The sequence below is a fragment of the Balearica regulorum genome, chromosome 1, assembly GCF_011004875.1.
Source record: "Balearica regulorum gibbericeps isolate bBalReg1 chromosome 1, bBalReg1.pri, whole genome shotgun sequence".
NCBI lineage: Eukaryota > Metazoa > Chordata > Aves > Gruiformes > Gruidae > Balearica > Balearica regulorum.
The window spans coordinates 176,123,506-176,137,496 of NC_046184.1; the positions used below are offsets into that span (position 1 = coordinate 176,123,506).

The 13,991-nt window shown below is 39.9% G+C and overlaps 1 non-coding gene across 1 annotated transcript; it reads right to left on the reverse strand.

The window, feature by feature from the left end:
- Positions 1 to 2,645: 2,645 nt before the first annotated feature.
- TRNAK-CUU (transfer RNA lysine (anticodon CUU)) lies at positions 2,646 to 2,718 on the reverse strand. The gene has a single exon. It is a non-coding gene; the product is annotated as a tRNA-Lys (tRNA).
- Positions 2,719 to 13,991: the final 11,273 nt, after the last annotated feature.

Here is a 13,991-nt window from a genome sequence, read left to right on the forward strand (position 1 = left end):
AAACCCAAGACCTTCAGCATCACACAATAGTCAGTGTATGGCTGCTTATATACATTCAGCTAAAGCTTTATCATTGCTCCTAATGCCACAGTGGTGTTTAATTTTTCACAAGAAATAAACAGCTAATTTAAAATACTTTGAAACACTGTTAATCATACTTGAAGTATATAATTAAACACAATAATTTTGTAATGTTTTAAACATAATGTATTTATGGAATAATTAATTTATTTGTGTGCAAGTACATTTAATCATATTAATGCTATAAAGAAAAATTAAAGCACCATATTTCTTCATTATATGAATACCCAAACCCAGAATTGAAATAACCTCTAATGTAATTAGAAGTAAATGCAGCATTTTCCAAAAGGAATATTCCCATCACTAGCACATAATCTTGCCAAGTTATTATTATAGTCTCTAATTCTAAGTAAACACATAATAAAATTCCAAGGGAACCAAGGGAAGAAAAAGATTAGAGAAAGCAGCTCTAAAAGAGTAGCCTCATATTCTTCAACAGAAGTTGGAATATATCAGAATATCAGGCTATCAGAATATATGAAGAACTCCTTTCTCTTCACAGATATGAGAAGCCATGAGTTTAGGTGCAAGTTCTGTGTGTGAGTGTCTCCTAGTATGCACAGCAAGGTGTAACAGGTTACCATGGGGGAAAGTGGTGGCTCTCCATCTGCTGGTCACCACACAGGTAGTAAAGAATAAAGGTAGAGACTTTCTCCTACATGACAGCAAACTCTGTCTTATGTCTGCGTAAGGGTTCTCTCCTTACATGTCCTGTCTGACAGCCAAAGCATAGGCTAGCACATAAATCGTATGTGAATCAGGGCTGTCTAACTTGGATGAGCCTGAAGTTTGACTCAGAATGCATGTCTTAACTGCACCAACTTACTGCTCTGATTCCTTGTCCAGAAAACAATTTTTGGCTTTGCATGAAAATTTTAAAATTCTTTCCATTGAAGTCACAAACTCCTTTGCCAACTGTGGGAATCAACCCTTAGGCTTCCCTACTGCAGTGCAGACAAAACTGAAAGCTGTTGAGCTTTGCAAGTCACAGTTAGATGTGTTGTTGAAGGAACTAGTTGCACTTCAACTCTGAGTGGGCAAAGTAGGACAAAAGGGGAGGTGCAAAATGGTGGCTGGAAGTCAAATTGCACGGAAACTTTAATTGTACATCCAGTAAGGAAAAAACATAATTGGAATGTACCCACATATCCACTTTATACCTAGATGCATGAGTTAATTTGACACCAGGTCCAGGCTCAGGGACAGCACCATTCCTTCACTGGTGATGTAACAAAGCAGCTACGAGAACACTGTACCAGGTGTAACTGGTAGGCTGACTGTGTAGTGGGTGGCTGCTGGATGCCCTCTGTGGAGGTGGCTCTGAGTTGCTCTAGGCCAGTCACAGCCAGCTTTGGTGGGTTCCTACACTGCTGTAAATACCTCACCTTGCACCAGAACTGCAGAAAGTCAGGGGACCCCCCAGTGCCCTGATTTGTAACTGTGCTGGAAAGAGCACCAGTTACTGAAGGTATGAGAAAATTAAGGAGAAAACACCGCAGAGAAATGGAGGGGATGTATGGAAGGAAATAGAATTGGGGGGACAGATGGAGCTGCACTGTTGAAAAGAGGCACGCTGTGTCAGAGGAGTTGTTACCTCTGAGGGACTGCAGATGACCCATGTCAGGGCAGCGACACAAAGGACTACAGCCATGGGTGATCCATGCATACAAATGGGGAAGAAGCAAGGACCAGCAGAAAGGAAACATTGCTCACCGACCCCACCCTTCCACATGGCCAGAAGGACTGGAAAGGGACAAGTGCAATGTGAGATGAAAACAAGGAAGGTTGAGATGTGGAAGGGGGAGGACTTGAGTTGAGCACAAGGAAGAAAGGCATTTCCTTGTTAATTTAGGTTTTCTTTTTTTTTTCCCCCTCAATATGAGAGTAAAAAATAAATTTTGCATTAATTAGCAACACATTAAATTAAGTAAAATTCCCCAATTTGAGACCGTTTTGCCCACAACAGCTACCACAACATACCTGAGGTACCTGGCCTACCATTGACATTGCAGAAGAGGAGACAAATCTGGAAACAGTGACAAGACTGTTGTTGAAAAGACACATTTGACCTCTAGAGGTCACATCTCACCTAAATTATTCTATGGTTATACTGTTTTTTAACTTTTTTAAGCTCACATCATATTCAACAATTACTATATAATATTTACACAGGTAGTCACATGATTTAGCCTGCATCCAGAAAAAAGTTCAAGTACTGAATTGTAGTGCACTGTTCATCTCTTCTTGGTTCTCTCTGAGTGACCATAAAACAAGATCTGTGTGACAGACTTCTGCCAAGAATGATTCCAACATGGAAAGTATCTGAATTGGAGCAGCATCTGTCGGTCGGTCGTCAAATCGGTAAATTGTTCTTTGTTATCACCCATTGTGAATATCAGTTATCAGTACTGTTGTTGATTGTTTCCCTCTCCCTTGCTGTCCCAGTAAACTGTCCCAACCCTCGAGGCTTTGTTTTTCCATTCTCCTCCCCATCCCGCCGGGGGAGGGGTGCGCGAGCAGCGCATGGTGCTCAGCTGGGGTTAAACCATGTCAGTCCTTTTTGGCACCCAACATGGGGCTCAAACCCATGACCCTGAGATTAAGAGTCTCATGCTCTACCGACTGAGCTAGCCGACTTCAGCACGTGTCACCTCCTCCTCTGGCGACATTCCGAAATCTTTCCCTCCTGGCCAGTCTGTGATCACTTCCAGAATCCCTGGACGACTGGGGCTTCCTATTCTAGCCCGCTGTGTAATCAGTGCAACCCACTTACTCCATGTAGCATCGGTTGCATGATGTGTAGAAGGAGCCCTCTCTTTGAACATCCAACCCAGCACTGGCAGTCGGGGTGCCAAGAGGAGCTGTGCTTCGGTGCCAATCACCTCTGAAGCAGCTCGAACCCCTTCGTAGGCTGCCAATATCTCCTTTTCTGTTGGAGTGTAGCGGGCCTCGGATCCTCTGTATCCCTGACTCCAAAACCCCAGGGGTCGACCTCGAGTCTCCCCTGGTGCTTTCTGCCAGAGAGTCCAGGTAGGGCCATTCTCCCCGGCTGCGGTGTACAGCACATTTTTTACATCTGGTCCTGCCCGGACTGGCCCAAGAGCTACGGCATGAACTATTTCTTGTTTAATTTGTTCAAAAGCTTGTCGTTGCTCAGGGCCCCATTTGAAATCATTCTTCTTCCAGGTTACATGATAGAGAGGGCTTACTATCAGACTGTAATTCGGAATGTGCATTCGCCAGAAACCCACAACGCCTAAGAAGGCCTGTGTCTCCTTTTTATTGGTTGGTGGGGACATGGCTGCTATTTTGTTGATAATATCCATAGGGATCTGACGCCGTCCATCATGCCACCTTATGCCTAAAAATTGGAATACTACCTTACTTCGTTTTATGGCAAAGCCAGCCTGCAGCAGGATTTGGATTATTTTCTTCCCTTTCTCAGAAACTTCCTCTGCTGAGTTGCCCCATGCAATGATGCCATCAATGTATTGCAGGTGCTCTGGGGCTTCACCCTTTTCCAGTGCAGTCTGGATCAGTCCATGGCAAATGGTGGGGCTGTGTTTCCACCCCTGGGGCAGTCGCTTCCAGGTGTACCGGACGCCCCTCCAAGTGAAGGCAAACTGTGGCCTGCACTCTGCTGCCAAAGGGACCGAGAAAAATGCATTAGCTATATCAATTGTGGCATACCATTTGGCTGCCTTTGACTCCAGTTCATATTGAAGTTCCAGCATATCTGGCACGGCAGCACTCATGGGCGGTGTGACTTCATTCAGGCCACGATAGTCTACCATCAGCCTCCACTCTCCATTGGACTTCTGCACTGGCCATATGGGGCTGTTAAAGGGTGAGTGGGTTCTGCTGATCACTTTCTGACCCTTCAGTTGACAAAATAGCTTGTGGATGGGAACCAGGGAGTCTCTGTTGGTGCGGTATTGCCGCCGGTGCACAGTTGTAGTAGCAATTGGCACCTGTTGCTCTTCAACCCTCAGCAACCCTACAACAGAAGGGTCCTCCGAGAGACCAGGCAAACTAGACAATGGTTCAATTTCCTCTGCTTCCAAGGCAGCTATTCCAAAAGCCCACCAGTAGCCTTTTCCAAAAAGGACTGACGTTGTTTAGCCCCAGCCGGTAGCTAAGTGCCACGCGCCGCTCGCTCACCCCTCCCCCAGCGGGATGGGGAGGAGAAGGGAAAAACAACGGCAAAGCCTCGAGGGTTGGGATAAGGGCAGTTTACTGGGACAGCAAGGGAGAGGGAAACAATCAACAACAGTACTGATAACAGATAGTAACAATGGGTGATAACAGAAAACAATTTACCGATCTGACAAGTGACTGACCAGGCCAGGCGCAGAGCTATGCCAAACCCACCCCTGCCTGACTAGCCCCCTTTTATGGTAAGCATGACATCACATGGTATGGAATAGCCCCCGGCCAGCTTGGCTCACCTGTCCTGGCTCCTTGTGAAATTAACTCTATCCTTGCCAGAACCAGGACACATATATCAGGGTTCTCATTGGGAAACCATCTGTACAAGAAAAAGACTCTTGATGTTTCTCCAGGACAATATGCCTTCCAAATTGCATCAGTTTTCTCAGGCTAGATGTCCACTAGTACACCACTCTGCTCAACTTTCCAAAACCTCTCTGGCCTTTAAGGTCAGAGATATTAAGAGTTTAATATTTGGCAAAAGAAAAGAAATACTAATTTGTTTGTCTCAGGTGCTAGCTACACATGTCCTCACTCCACTGCCTGCAATATCACTTCACTTTGAGATTTTGGAACCATGACTAGAGAACTTTCTTTTCTAGTCCTTTTGTTTCTACACTAACAAGTATTCTGTATTTTAATACAGAATTTTGTTGCTAACTTGATTTCCTAGGTGAACCGGAAATCTCTTCCAGAGGTATGGACTCAAAGTCAAGTGTCAAATATTAGCTTGTGTCAGTCTGTTATGGCTAAATGCAGATAGAGTAGCCTGACCACATCCACACAGTTCTTGTCCCTGGTTTCCTATGCACACCAGGTAGTGTTAATGCGTTGGTTTTATTTTGGTGTGGTTTTCCAGTTCCAAGCTATTGAAATAATACCTTTGCACACCACAAGGGTGGTGGTTGTACCCTATGATAGTAAAATTTTTGTTTATGGGTACTGGAATGTGATAGAAATACATGTGCAGATGCCCAAGGGTACAAAGCCTACAAGGCTGACATTAGAGGAATGTGTAAGATTAAAGACAAACCCTGACTCATCTAACCATTGCTTTTGGGAGTAATTGTGCATACCTATTGTCTTTGAAATTGTCTGTTGGAGCTGCACAGAGCAGAAATAGAGAAAAGTTGCACTGTGGATGGTCCAGGAAGACAGCGTTCAAGCTTGCTTCCTGATCTTCTGTCTTTAGTAGCACAGATGTACTGGGTTTTTTTTGTTTTGTTTTTTTTCTTCTCAAAACTCATGTTAAAACTGGATCTTTGAAGGAAAATCTCTGAGGCAAAGGATTCATTAACATATTTTGAAAGCATTTCATACCAACTATTTTCAGAAACATTACTTTACTGGTTAAGTCCAGATGTAAAAAGTGGAAGTCTGACGCAGTCTCACTTGTATATGACTTTAGTGTTTATTCCATCAGAATCCATTTTCTATGAATATCCTCCAATATTCTGGAGTGTAAAAAAAAAAAAAGTGTTAATCTAAACTTTGAAATACTATAATAAGAAACTTGTTTTATGTGGTATTCAATATCTTAATAAAGATGACATCTGCAGATATGCATTATGTATTGTCAGCAGTAATTTATTAGGCTTCAGGGATCCAAGATACCAACATCCATGTTTCAGTGCTTTCAAACTTCCTAGGCTTTTACACTAAGCCTAACAGATATACTTTGGACTGTTTTTATCCATTAGTCGCTGCCAATGCTCTGTTATGAAGACTCGACCACGATATCTGGCTAACAATGAAAATTACTGTCTTTGTAAACTCTTTACTCATTCTGCTAAATCTCCCTAAGCATTTGATTCTTTGCTTATATTGCTTTATTCTTCCTCTTGAAGTATCTTATTCCATTGATGGAGGACTTTGTGCTCTTCTTGGAGAGCTTTCTCCTGATTTTGCAGCGATGTTTTCTCATCTTGAAGGGCCCTGTTCTCCTCTTGGAGGGCAAATTTCTCCTCACTGAGGGCAGTTTTTTCCTCACAAAGAGCTTTCTCCTCTTCCTGAATGGCCCTGTTGTCCTTTTGCAGAGCCTTAAGCTTCTCCTTGAAGGCCTTGTTTTCATTCCATAAAGCTAAAATCTCTTGCTGAAGAGCTTTTTCCTCTATTGCAAAAGCTCTTTCTTGTTCTTTGAGAGCCATAATCTCTTCTTTGAGGGCTTTATTTTGTTGTTGGAGTGCCTTTTGCTGTTTCTCAAGGTGCTTTGTTTCCTCTGAAGAGTCTCTATGCTTCTCTTGAAGGATTTTATTCTCTTCCCAAAGTACTTTGTTCTGTCTTTGGATGCTTTGATTCTCCTGATAATAGGCTTTGTTCTCCATACGAAAAGCTCTGTTCTTTTGCTTAAGGTTTTGATTCTCTTCTCGAAGGGCCCGATTCTCCTTCCATAGTGTTTGGTTAAATTGTGTCATGTGAGAGCAGATGGCAGATGGTGGCAGCAGAGATAAATTGCTGATCTTCCTTAAATAACCTTCACCCTTTGAATCAGACATTTTGTGACTCAGTTGAACCACTCAGGGGCTGTGCTATGGTCCAGATGGGTGATTCCACCTTTCATATTCAGTAGTGATAGAACTGAGAATAGAGATTAAGTGTTCGTAAGATCCTACTCAGAATAACATATAAATAAGTAAATAAATAAATATAGCACTAAATGTGAAATAAAAATAATGGTTAAACCATACTGATATTCGACAATTATTGTATATTTTTGCATGTGCTGAAGTATATACAGCAAATTAAATTTCACAAGGCTGAGTTAATTATAATGTAGAAAAAGAAGGGATACTTCCTTTTAGAGCCTTAAAACTTTGGCAGTCTTTCTCATGGACATATAGAAAGGTGATATGCATTCATGGAGGAATCCAAATTGTTAACATGTATCTTGTAATTTTCTTTGCTTTTCTTTTTTACCATTTTTTTAATTTATTTTTACTGTGTGATTGAGTATTTATTTTTCTAGAATTATCACCTAACTTACACTTGAATTTGCTGTCAATGCTGTTTCTATTAGAACTATCTTGACCCAGACCAGAGACAGCCTTGAATTTGAGCTTACCTTACCTTTCAGAGAAATAAAGACCAATAAAATGTATATACAAAGTGACAAAAATATCTATAAAGCTTTCAGAGGTAGAGCTGATGAACTTCTCTCTTTAGACTTGATTATATAACTAAGATAATGTGCAATTAAACACTTTTTGTTGTTTATTCGTTATTCTACTTGGCTGGGAGAATCTTATATTGTTTAAATTTGAAGAAAAGTACAGGCTAAATAGAATTTTTAAGAGCTTAATTTCTATACATAGGACAATATTGTAACTGTGGGATAGGGGCCGTGAAACAGAAACTATAGAATCAGGTTGAGATAATTAGTTTGTAACCAAGGTAATAGGTAATGAAGCTAACTGACCATGGCAAGGTACAATGCTACTCTGTTCCATGTACAGTCCCTACCAAACTGAACAATAGGTTTGGAGATATTAATCTTATGAAGTAAGTTGCTATGGACAGGTGCACCTACAACAAGGATACTGCGCATGCCTGCATGAAGGGGGTGATCCAGCGGACACGGGTGCATGACCACTGACGACCACCAGAGACCCCTTGAGGACCACCATCTCAAATCACTGGGCATGCGTGATGGGGAGGAGAATATGGAAATGGATTCTAAGAAATGATTATCATAGGACTGCCTTTTCTGAGAAAAATTATGAATATGTGTGTTTTGATCCTACATAACCTGTGCATCCAGCCCTGCAATAAAGAATGCCTGCCTTTTAGCACTACATTGGTGTTACGAGGTTTATTCCCGGATTTCGGTGACAATATTGTAATATCAGGCATGTTTTGGATATATGCCTGGTGTTTGCTAGAAAGCACTAAACAATTAGCCACTATGCTACTTAATCATATAACATATATACAGCTAAATGCGTATACATGATATGTATACAACAAGACACTCCCAGATGTTCAGAGAAACTATATTATATCTGTGGAGTATCCAGCAAGAAAATTATGGTAAATTAAGGAAATCATACAGTACTTACTGTTGTGTTACCCTTGAATCAGTCTGCCATCTGGCAGCTCATGGCAGAGCTGTCAGGTGAGGCTACCCTCAGTGATGTCTTTTCAAAACACATAGTATCAGTGACATAACAATGAATGGCACTGGTGATCATAAAAGTTGTGATCATCTGAAGGTAAGCATAAGCATTTGCAGGGTTAGGATGCTCTAGCAAGACAGTCTTTGTACTTCTCAATATTTTTTTCATGTTTCTTCATCCATTATGTTCATTCAAAACATTGTTGTCTAGATGGCTGAATGGTTCTTGCTACTGGTATTGATGGCTGCCATGAAATATTTTCTTACATAAACTCTGAAAGTGAACTTTTACTCCAGGCTACTTCGGCACAAATTTGGGGTAACTATATTTGGAGTTATTTCTAAATTACAGAAATTCTGTAGATGAAACAATATATGGTCTCTATATTACAAAAATTAGACTAGGATTAGTATTTGGAATTACAAATGTTTCAGTAAATTTAGCAAATGTACATGGAAAGTGAGAATTATATTATAAAAGAAGATGATGGTAGGCTGCCTGCAATCTTCACTGTACCACAGATGACATTCCTGTTTTCCAACTCAAACAAAATACATGCATTCTATGACAATCATTTTGCTTTGTTTGAATAAGAGAATGAATTACTTAAGACATATGCACATCTTAGATTACACCAGTAACTTGTCCACTCTTTATGAACTTTTTGGGGCAGAAGACTATTATATTCCTGTAACTGAATGGATAATCACGGTGATGGGGAGAGAACATTCTGAGCAGAATGGTGTGGTGATGGTTGGGTTATTGTGTTACTTTGATGTTGCTAACCAGTTTGTGGCTGCCAATTATGTCCATTGTATAGCCCCAGCCTGACATGGACGATAGAATAGATAAAGCACATAGCTGGCAGTGGGTATAAGTAATATTTCATTTTCTGTCAAAATCATGTCCTTTGACTGAACTTTGTTCATTATAATCTAATTATAATACCAAAACACACCTCCACTCTGAAAGCTACCCGCCTTCGAGGTATGACTACCCCCCACTGGACATGCTCTTTGAATTTCTCTAAGCATATAGCTTTAAATCGAAGCGAGAAAACTTTTTACCAATCACAATAAGGTAACTAGGTGATGTAAATGTAATTTTGTAATGATTTTGTAACCTAAGGGTATAACTGTATAAGGGATTAAAGGCTAGGTGTGCATGTTAGGAGGAGAGATCCCCCATGCACCCAGCACTGAATAAACCAATGTTGGCTTTCTAAACTGCATTTCTGTTTGGAAAGTTTTTATTGCCATTTGTGCAGTAACATTCCAACTAAAGTATAAACCTGTTTCCAATATTTGTTATCCGATCAAAACAACCAATATGTTTATTTTAGTCATACACTATGTGCTCAGGATATTAAAAAAATAAGTGGACGAGGCACTTTCAAGTCCAGTGAGCTTAAATGAGATTTGGTAGTTTTGTTTAAATCACTGAACACATCACATCATCTCTTTGTGCTGTCTCTCAGCTCAGTTCTGTATGTTAATTAGGTAGGGAACTGAAATATGGCATGTTAAATGCTCAGTAATCCCAAGAGATGAATATACACAACTCCCACTGAAAATTTTGCAGGATGATCAGCCCTCTGAATCCTTTTCTCCAGGATATTTGATTCCCCTGTCTGCTCAAGCAAATTAAATAAGCAAAGCAGATGAGTAATACTGAAACCTATAATATCAAACTAGATCAGTATCTTGGGTTCACGTATCTTTCCCAGTCCTTTTTCTCACTTTAGCTCCTCAGGAACAATTTAAATGTGATTTCTTTCACGCTTATTACCAATATAAGTCTGAACATTACAGCCCAGTTAATTTTCTCTTCTGCTTTCCTAAAAATGTCATTGTGATTAAGCAAAAATAGTTCAGGTAAGTCAGCCAGTACCTGTTGTAGGTGTTTTCATGTTTAAATGTGTAAAGTTTAAAGTAACACTGGTTATTTCGACATGTAGGTCACTTCTTTTTACAATTTAGGAATATAAGTAGTAGTAAAAAGCTGTTGATTTCCACAAGTGACAAAGAATAAGGCAATATTTCCTCCTCAAGATCTCCTGGGTCTTATGCTCTTGATTTCTCAGGACCCCACGTAGGAACAGAAAGGATAATCTGAGCTTGGAAAAGAGAATTTTATGAACCCAGTCCATGGTTAGAGTAAAACACTGCAGCTATAATTACACCAGTAATGATTTACTCCACTAGAAAAAACAGTTTTTATAATCTTTCAGACACTACATTTTACTATTATATGTAATTCTTGTAGTGAGTGCTATGAGCAAAGGCAATGGTAGTATATCACAGCAATGTAAGGTGCAGATGCTGATTTCAAGGGGACAAACGAATGTAAGGACCTAATATAATAGTGAAAATAATGGCCTAAGCAAACTATGATTTCAATTTACCAGTTCTGATTGTTCTGACCAGAAAGTCTAGAAATTTTACATCACAGTGAAATGCAATAATTCAGGCTTTTTTTATGAAACCCACTCTGAGTGGATGTATAGCACAATAGCATACATGGCATTCATAAAGGATGCAGAAAAAGTATTTGTTTGTGCTGTAAGCCAAGCAAAACCTCAAATACAAACCAGTTTCACTTATATCCTTTTTGAATGCTCCCACTATCCACAGTTAACTATACTGCTCAGTGGCAATGAGTAGCACAGCAGGCGTATTCTTACCTTTTTAGGTGACACTAGCTAACAATTCTGATCAATCTCTGATCATTACCTCAGAACAACTAGGCCTACAAAAAAGTGAAGTACATGCAAAGAAAAACAACATAGTTCAAAAAAGCAAGCTTCTAAAATTGAGATCACACACATTTCATAGCTTCTATTACATATGCCAGTTGCTGTTGGACAAACCTAAAAACTCAGACAGGAACCTAAAAAACCTAACTAGCATATTTGGCCCATCTGGCACTTTTAGTATTCTGACGATTTTATGCTGATGTGGCTTCTTTTTTAGGTCATTCAAACTCATGATTTCTCTCCCAAGTGGATATAAAATTTATGTTGTTGCTTCCAGGAGACTGAAAACCTGGACTAAGACAGATCTTTGCTCTACCTGCCAGAGATTAGCAGAGTACCGCAGAGAGCAAAAGTTGATGGTGCTGTACATCTGTGCATTCAACATTCGGTGGCACTAAGCCACTAGTCTCCTTTCTGCATGACCAACTGACTAATTACTGTACTTGGCCTTTTTGAGTCCCTTCAATTAATGCAATGTGCAGTTGCACACAGTGACGGAGTCACCCATACAGAACAGAATTTGGGCCAGAATTAGGCTCTAAGTCCCAGAAGCACCTGTTACAAATACAAAGTGTCCAGATGGTCTGGTCTTTGTGGGAAAGTGTCAAGAATTGACTTATCTGTCCATCTTACTTTTGGTTTAAGGTCATAAACATGATTCTTTTGAAGCAGAAAGCCAATCACATTTAGAGGGGGGGGAAAAAAAAAAAAAAGAAAGAAAGGAAGCTGAGGATAAATGCAAAACCCGCTCCATTTGTAAATCTTAATAACCCAATGGAGCTTATTGTTATCATGTTCTGGGCAGGCAAATGGGATTAGCCTGTGATTACAATGCAGCCTTCAATATAATTAGATAGATTTATTTAAACACAGCTGTAAACCATAAAATTGTGAAATATTTAGTGACCGTAAATTCCACAGTTTGTAAATTCAAAATTAAATCTCCAATCAGCTATTTTGCTTTGGTTTTGTTTAGAAACACCAGAAAATATTGCTCTTCTTTCATTCTCTTTTTTATGGATATCAGTTATTCAAGTTTATAACAGTGAGGAGAGTTTCTGAATGCTGATTCACTTTCTAACAGTGCATTGCTTCATTCATGAGTGTTTTTCCTCCTTTGAAAAGTGACATTTGAGATCAGTGACTCCATTGGCAATAACCATGGAGTTTTCATCCCATGCCTTCTCAGTTGCATGAGATGGAGGAGGAAATACAGAATTTTATGTCAGATCCTGAAAGCAGTTAGGATATCTCAAACAATAACCAGGAACAATGGTGGTCATGGCTTCCTAATCAGACTGTTTTAATAGAACAAATCATAGACAATATTAAGAGCAGTAAAAGAAATAACTGTCTGTTTCATGCGTTGTGGAAAACTCTTCCTACTTACCTTCCTTCCTTCCTTCCTTCCTTCCTCCCTCCCTCCCTCCCTTCCTTCAGTCACTCAATATGAGAGAGAAAAGAGTGAGAGGGGTAAGAGAGAAAGAAAGAGTTGAGGAAGCGAGAGAGGAAGCTATTTCAGCAGAAGGAAAAAGTGAGAGAGTAATAAAACAGATTTTCTGCCCACCAATCATTTGGTTTGTATCAAATATTCTGTTCAGTGTCTGTAAACTTTAAAGGCCTTAAACCCAGACTGCTATATCCCTGCATGTTCACTTAACACAAAAAGAAACACATCACAATTAGCTTTCCAAGTTCCTAACTCAAATTTGAACAACAGTAGTAACTGAATTCATGCCAATCACATTGGGATCATGTCTATTTTTATTATTCATAAGTACTGAGATAATATTGGCTATTATAAAATGTGTAAGAAACATCCAATGTTTTTAAGTATAAAGTTCAGTAAGTAACAGCTACCACCAATAATTATGGATTGATTTTATTTTGTAGTTGATGCATTATTTTCCTTGAATTTTGGGGAAAATATAATGTATACTGAACAATTTTTCTGTATTTTCAATGGCTCAAGACACATATGCTACTTGAAATAAATCTTCTAAGTGATTTGATTCACGTTTTAAAATACAAACACTAATCAATATTTTACTGGATTTTAGAATAATCTTTTCACAGAACCAATATTTGAATTTTAAACTATGAAAAGAGCATGCAAGAGGCACGAGGAAAGCATAGTTTTCATATATCCCAAGGACAGAGAATGCAGTATCTGCTCGTAATTGTAAAAAGCAATAGGAAAGCAAAACTGCTATTTTTGTTAAATGTGGAAACACAATACAGGGCAATATTGCTAACATGTCAGAAAAGCTGAGTCATGCGTCATTATGCTTCATCCTCGCTTTATTTACTCAGAGAACTGATGAAATACTGTATACCCTAAGTTCTAAGAAACAGCAGTGGATCCACCAGTGAAGGGCTACGGCTATGTTCTAACATCACTTCTGTGCTTTCACCTGGTTGTATCTGAGCGATCAGATGTGGGACAGAGCTGTACTTCAGAGCCACATATGTAGGCAAGTGTGCATTGTGAGGGAAAAATATTGGGCCAGATCCAATGACCTGACAGAAGTGAGGCTGCTGCAGCTCCACGCTCCCAGGTGGACCCTGTAGTGAGGCTGAGCATGTATTCCCACTAGGCACATGCATATAGAGCACACACATTCACCACATATATACATATACGTATGGCTGACTGTGCAGATCAAGAGAGACAGACACATTCAGCACTGCCATCACCAGGAACCTCATCCTGCTCCCCTCCTTGGTTGAGCAGGATGGTCTGCTGGTGAGAGTATATGTATGTATATAGCTATGCACAAGGTGGCTGCCTCCAGCAGCTGGGCTCAAACACAGATCAGTAGCTGCCCCTGGAT